Raw genomic sequence first — 7,425 nt, 5'->3', positions numbered from 1 at the left:
CCTCATTCATCAGAGCCTGGGAAACAACACAAGGACCCAACTGCTTGGGTCCGTCTTTCCTTTCAGGCTCTGACCCCGTTAGAGTTTGCTTTGCATTGCTTTCATTTTATAACCTTGCAGAGGAAAGTCCTCATCCTGGTTATTTTGTTCCTGGCTGTGGCTTTTTTCACTATAAATATCCAAGCATTGCTTGAAAGAAAAAAAACAGCTCTAGGTAGTGGGAGAAAAATCATAGCCCATGGGTAATGACACATAATTACAGCCTTTCTCCTGATGAAAGGAGCTGCCATTGGGCTCCTAAATGACAGTGTGCAGAAAATGCTATTATCAGATTATCTGAGTGGCAGAATCTTTGCAACAAGGAGGCAAAATGTGTCCGGCCCTGGGGAGGAAGAGTGGCCAGCACCATCCTCAGCCCCAGCCTGCATGGGAGTGCGAGAGCTGGAGAGGCAAATCCTGCCGCTGAACGGATCTCCACAGCAGCCCAGGCTGTCTGCTGCCCCTGGAAACTTGCACTGAGGCTGCAAGGACAGCTCGAGGGACGTGTCCCCGGTTCCCAGCAAGGAGAGGGGTTGCAGCAGCCCCCGTGGGCCGGCACCTGGGCTTGGCTCTGCGGGTGCCACTGCAGGGGTGTGATAAGGGAGCATGTCCCCGTGGGCTGGAGGAGATCTGCCCAAGTGATTTCTCTTTTGCTTTTTGCCTGTATCACTGTAAATGCTGTAAATTACAGGCATTTGTTATCTGGAGCTTCTTTCCTGCTAAGGCAAGATAACAGCTGGAGGAGGTTGCTGTTATTACTCTGATCGACTTCAGCACCTTTATCTACCCGTGGAGATCTTTTGGGCCCGATCCAAAGATAGCAGGAGCCTTTTTCAGGGTGGGGAGCTGAGGGGATGGGCAGTGCCCCATCCCTGCCCTGGCTCCTGAGATAGCGGCTGTCCTGGGCAGCCATCAGGATATCCTGATTTCATGTCACCAGGGCAGCTTAGCAGCCACTGCCCACTGGAGAGTCTGGTCCCTTTCGCCCTCTCATAGGGAATGGATCTGGGGTTGAACCACTCTGTCCCCAGGTCTCTGAGCCTGCCTGGGTGTGTGGGTGCTTCCTCGGAGCCTGAGCAGCCTCGGGATGAGTAGAGCATCAGTGCAGCTAATGGGAAGTGCTGGATGTCCCCTGGGACAGCTTATTAAACATCACAGCCCAGCGAGAGAGCCCGGCTGGAACAGCGTGACATTCATACACCAGCTCAGCTTCAGTGCGAGAGGGCAATGTCAAACAAATGTAATTAATTTCCCTCTGCAAATCAATCGGGGCCAGAAGTCAAGCTTGCCTGTTACAGGAGATACACTGCAGTGGATAATCATCCTCGTGGATGGGTGATCCATGCTGTGCTTCTGAGGGCGTGCCACTCATCTCCAAACAAATTAAAGAGCCTCCCCCGTGGGCTGAAGGCGAGACAAGGCTGCAGGCCCTCTGCGATGGATTATCTGCCACAGTGAGTTATTGCGGGGCTGAACTGCCTGCCAGAGCTGCCCAGGGTGCTTCCCTGGTGATGAGCCCAGGCTGTGTGAACCAAACCCAGCAGGTCTCTCTCTTGGGCAACAGGTTTCTCAGATGGATGTTTCGGTCCTTTACCTGGTGGCTCTGGCAGAAGAGCAGCATGGGGAAGGCTGCAGCTTTGTGCCAGGAGTGCCCGAGGGGATGCAGAGCACTGAGCATCCTTTGCCCCCACCTCCACTCTCCCCCTGCCCCAGGCAGCCCTGGGGGAGCCCCAAGTGGCAGTGGGAGCCTGTCCTGGAGGGCCACCAGTCTGGGGATGTGCCTAACTGCTGGCCTGGCTGCAAACACTGCTGTGCAATTTTATTGTCTGCAGGCAATAAAATATCATGTGATGTCTTAATGAGCTCCTTGGTATTTGACAATTGCAGGGTAGCAGAGCTTGCTGCCCCGGCTGGAGGGGCTGAACCCTGCCCGGCTCCCAGCACTGGTTTATGGGTGAGCAGTTGCTGTGAAGCAGCTTGGTGTGGGGGACGGGAGGAGGTGCTCTGCCCTGAGCAGGGGGAGGCCCCATGGTGGACCCGGCTAGCCAGGACCCTCAGCCCTGTCTGCCCCGGCTCTGCCCTGCGAGGGCATGTTGTGGGCAGGGGCGGAGAGCTCTTATCAGCTGTGATTTAAAATGAGATACCGCACTAATGTCAGGGAAGTGACAAAAAAAAGCTGGGCTTGGGCGCTTTGAAGGCAAGGCAGGATGGCTTTGGTGTTTTGCTCTCCGTGGCTAAGCTTGCTCAATACAGCTCCTGCCACGTCTCCTAAATGCTGCGTCTGTGGGCAGACCCCAATGTGACTGTGGGTGCCCTGAGCATCTCTGGCCCTGGAGCTGGTCCTCTCCTCCACAACTGAGATGATGCTTGGGCAGTTTGGCAGGCAGGGGCTTCTGAAGGATGCATTTCCCTTCATCACCGTCAGAAGAGCAGCCAAGTAGCAGCGGATGGGGGATATTACAGTGCTGTTGAGATGCAATCAAGGAAGGAAAAAGCCATCTTGGGTCGATGCTGACAGAGAAACCTCTGAGCAAGGAGAGTGCTGGGGAGCCAGCCTGCAGCCAGTGCTTCGCCCGTGCCAAGGCTTTACCCTGGCACAGCAGCATCCCAGAGATACCGCTCCCGGGCAGGTGTGGTGTGGGCTGGCATGGGGCTGTGTGCAGCTGCAATCTGCAATCAAGGAAGGAAAAATGGGTCGATGCTGATAGAGAAACCTCTGAGCAAGGAGAGTGCTGGGGAGCCAGCCTGCAGCCCTGCAGCCAGTGCTTCGCCCGTGCCAAGGCTTTACCCTGGCACAGCAGCATCCCAGAGATACCGCTCCCGGGCAGGTGTGGTGTGGGCTGGCATGGGGCTGTGTGCAGCTGAGCGATGCTGCCACAGGCACCGACCCGGCCTGGCTGGGCAGCTGAAGTCTAGCTGAGCACCAGCAGCGCCTGTAGCTGCAGCCAGAGCCACTAATAACGCTTTACTGAGCTGGAGTGGAGAGGCAAGAGTGGGGGCTTTCTGTAAAAGGCAGCACTTTGCTTCTAAATCATGCCTGGGAGCTGATGCTTTATTCCTGGTGTTGCTGATTTTCACATGTCACATTTCCCTGGGAAAGCTGGTGTTTTGAGAGCTCCCCGTAGGGTCCTGCTGGCCAGTGGCAGGGTGGCCTGGCCGGCGGCGGCTGCTGCTCAAGAGGGGCTCTACTCCTCTCTGAGGCAGCATAGGCAAACCCCATCCCTGCAGCCTGGCTGCCAACCAGCGATCCGCTGGCCTTGGGGCAGCATGCTGAGTTGCTCTCTGACTCAGACGTTCCTGCTGATGGGAAGCAGTTTGCCAAGGTCAGACAACGCACCTGGAAGTCTCTGCGGAGTGCTGAGCAAGCCCTGCTGCCCGGCCCGGAGGGGAGATCCGAGGAAAGGCAACGGTCGCGTCTTGGGGGTCTGGAGGAGGGTGGCACGGGCACAGCCTGCCCTCGGTGCTGGCTCCCATCCGGGGATGGACATGGTTGTCCTGCCTGAACCCTGGGGCCGGGCTGCATGCCATGGTGCACCCGTTAACATGAGCGCACACTTGTGCATGCTCGGCACTCACTACGGCAGGGGTGGTGCACATCCTGCTGCAAGCACCCATGTGCACGTCCCGCAGGGAGCTGCGCCCGTGCACATGTGTGCTCTGCCTTTCTCACACAGGCTTGAAGCCACAAGCCAGCCAGCTGCCTGCAAGGAGCCCTGCACCCTGATGTGCTCTGGCCTCTTCAGGGAGAGATGGAGCTGACAAAGTCTTTGTCAGTCGGATCTGTCAGGAAAGGCTCTTTGTTCTTCAGCATTTGCTCTTGCCTCCCCCTCTTCAAACATAAGCTAGATGCATCTGCTTTTGTTTTCTAAATGCAGAATTAGGGACTGAAAAGAGCCCCTTTGTAGTGAGGAGGAGGGGAGAGTTGCAGATCTTTAACTGGGAACGCAAGGTTAGGGGGGAGCAGCTCTATTGTGCTGGGACTCTCCTCCTCCAGCTCAGCCCTTTCTGTGCCCCCTCTTCACACTCCGGTTCCCACTAGAACCACTCCGGAGACGCAGGGAAACCTGCCTGGGCGGTTGAGGAAGGACGGGGTGCTCCCCCAGCCCCAGTTCAGGGGCTGTGCTGGTGCCCATGGGCATCACCACTGCTGTTCCCATGCCTGACTGCGGGGATGGTGTGGATTTGCCCTGTGGTGGGTTTTGCTGCCTCTTGATGCTGCATCTGGGAGCTGGTGCGTGGAGGTGGGTGGCAGAGGAAGGCCACCCCACAGCCTTGGGTTGGCGAGCAGAGGCAGAGGTGGGCAGCCTGACAGTGCTGAGCGTGCAGACATGGAGCCTGGAGGGTGTGTGTGTGCGTGTATGCGAGACCCTGCGCAGGGATGCAGATGGGACGGTGCATGTCAGGGTGTCCCTGCAGGCAGGGTAGGAGGATGCGTGTGTGCCAGAAGGTACCACCCCTGCACCCTGCCCCACGCTCGGTCCCATGCTGTGAGAACAAGGAGGGCTTGCAGGCAGGCTGTGAAAGCTGTGGAGTCCCCGGGGAGCTACTCCCCAAGTGCCTTTGTTCCTCCGCAGCCAAGACAAAACCCTGCAAGCCCCAGCCTCACAAGTCTCTTTCTTTCTCTGGCTCTTTTCTGTGTCAGGGCAGCTCTGCAGTGTTCCCCCGCTTCCCAGCCACCTCCCTGCCACTATCCCAGACACAGCCACCAGCCTGGGGCAGGACCGCATGTGGAGGCAGGGTCTGGGCCATGGTTGCACACTGGCCATCCCAAGGCCAGAAGCCCCTCTGCTGGGATGCAGACCTTCCCCTGAGATGCAGAGGGGACACCTCCCCACGGTGTCCATGCCAGCCTGCCGTAGGCCTTACCACCTCCTGTCTTTTCAGCAGCAGCCGGTTCACTCTCCCAGGCAGAAAGAATTATTTTTTTAATTGAGAACCTGCTGCTCCCACATTAGGAGCAATGCCCATCAGCAGCACAGGAAAACCCCCAAGCTCAGCCTGGGGAACTGCAGCACTATTTGGAGGAGGCAGTGGTGTGACCAGAAGCAGGGGAGCCGGAGCGGGACAGCCTGGTGACTGTTTGGCTTCCTCGTCCTGGCCTGGACACAGCATTCCCATGGGAGCGAGCTGCCCCAGCCCTGCTGCCCATAGGGTTTCAGGTGGGATTTGCTAAACCAGCACAAAGCCCAGGATGGGCACTCCAATTTCCACAGCAGAGCTGAGCACCGGGCAGTACCCAACGGCACGGTAAACCTCCCTGGCTGAGCTGAACCTGTGTGTTTGATGCTTCTCCCCACCGGCTGGTGCTTGCAGGCTGTCCCGGGGACTTGCCCGACACATGGTAAGTTGTTCAGCTGTTGTGGTAACTGAGACCTACTTTAAGTTTTTCTTAATCCTGTTCTTGATTAACTGCAGCTAAACTGAAACAAGCCTAGGTTCATGTGAAATTAGCATCTGCATTGCCTCGAAATTGCACCACCAATGCAAATGCGTGTGGAAGAGCCCAGCACATCACCCCCCTGGTCCAGGAGGAGGGCCACGGGCCGGCAGGGGCTGGTGCTGCTTGCTGCTGCCAAGGCACAGTCCCCCAGCCCCCTGCCCGTCCCTGCAAGTACAGGCAGGCAGTGAGCTCCAGCTTGGTCCTTGGGGCCCTGTTGTTCCTCAGTCTCAGCCACGGCCCTCGGCAGTCCCCCATCTACTCTGGGGGAGCATTCGTCTCCCTGTTCATCCTGGAGGACCTGCTTATGCTCCACTTATGCCACCAGATGGTGACAGCTCATGGTCACTCCTGTGCTGAGCCCCAGTGTGATGCTGAGGCCAGGGATGCAGCCAAATCCTTCAGCCTCCCAGGAGCAGGGATGGTTTTCCCCATTTTCTGCCATTTGCAAACACCTTTACTTATAAAGGCCTAAGAACTTGTGTCCCGTTAATGCAGTCAAGCAGATAACTATCCCCAAGGAACAGCAGCAGCAGAGGTATGAACCTGTCCCCTTTCCATCACGAGGGTGCAATCCTATAAGGTCCATTTCAGGGCCAACGTTAATAAGTCTGGAACAAAACCTCAGTGGGAGGCACGGCTGCTCTGGAGGAGAGCGTGGTCAGGAGCTGCTGTGCAGGGCAGCTCCCCCAGCTCATATGGGTGCCCAGCCAGAGCCCTGGCAGCCTTGCTAGCAGGGCACCTTCAGCACAAAGTGGCCTGGCTCCTGGCTGTTAGGCGATGAGGGGACAGGAAAGCAGGGCTGGGGGTGAGCGGCTGCCTGGGCCACCCCAAAGGTGCATGGGGTGAGCTGTGCTTGTGGGGGGCCGGGGTTGGCTCTGCTGCCCTGATGTCATCAAAACTCTCCCCATGTTCCGCTTGCTGGGAGAATAGTGTCCCAGCAGGTGTGTTACCTTCCCCCCTTCTCCCTGTCCACACATCTGTAATCCTGGAAAGAAAATATTCAGTGGGTCTTGGCATGGCAGGCTGAACGGTTGCCTGAACCAGCAAGAGGCTGCTCCTGAAGATGGATGCCCAGCATTTGGTTCAAATATAGCTCTGGTGATTGACAGGGCTAATTCAGTCTGTCCTCTTCCCTGTTATAACTTAATCACTTACACATTGCCTCGCGCAGGTCTTTCACTACCAGCCAGAGATGTCTTCATTCTGGGATGCCCTGACTGACTTGGAGGCTGACTCGGGGCTGCTCCCGTGCTTGTGCCTCCTGCACAGAGGCTGAACTGCCCTGCACCGTCTGTGTTGCCCTGAGCCAGCCTGGCTTTGGGGGAGCTCGTCTGAGCTGCACAAACTGGGGCTCTGTGGGGTGGGCTCCCACATGGGAAAGTACCGAAGACAGGCTGGGTTCACTGGCCTGGCAATATCCCACCTTGCTCTCTGGCTTGGGGACCCAGTGTGGTCCCAGCTGGGACTGAGCAGAAGGCACACGTGCTGCTGTGCACGTAGAGAGTTTTTGGGGTGCTCTGTGTTAGAGCTGCTGTGTTCCTGCTTCAAACCTTGGTGGAAGGTTGCCCGATGTACACAGCCGGGAAGGGGCAGGGACTGCAGCAGCGGTGGTTCCTGGATGGCTCCTGGGAAGGATTTGGGTCTGGCAACTCTTTAAAAATCTGCTCACAGAAAGTGGGTGCCCCGGGGCCTTGCTTTGCAGAAGGGCTAGGCTGGGGGCTCTAGGCTGCCCAAAGCTCTGCCCACACCTGCTCCCTGCGTGCTGCTGCCTCTGGACTGGGTGCTGGGCAAGGAAAACAGTGGGGTGCAGGTGATCCCTTTGCCTCTGCCTGCGGCACGGGGCCCGAGGCTTCCCTGGTGCGACCAAGAGCAACAGGGCGAGAGGTGAGCATCACGGCACGGCGAGTGCCTGCTACGCGCAGCCTGGGCTGGTTTCGGGGTGACAA

This window comes from Aptenodytes forsteri, unplaced genomic scaffold (assembly GCF_000699145.1).
Source record: "Aptenodytes forsteri isolate BGI_AS27 unplaced genomic scaffold, ASM69914v1 Scaffold298, whole genome shotgun sequence".
NCBI classification, from domain to species: Eukaryota; Metazoa; Chordata; class Aves; order Sphenisciformes; family Spheniscidae; genus Aptenodytes; species Aptenodytes forsteri.
Note: the sequence above shows the minus strand (reverse complement) of the source record.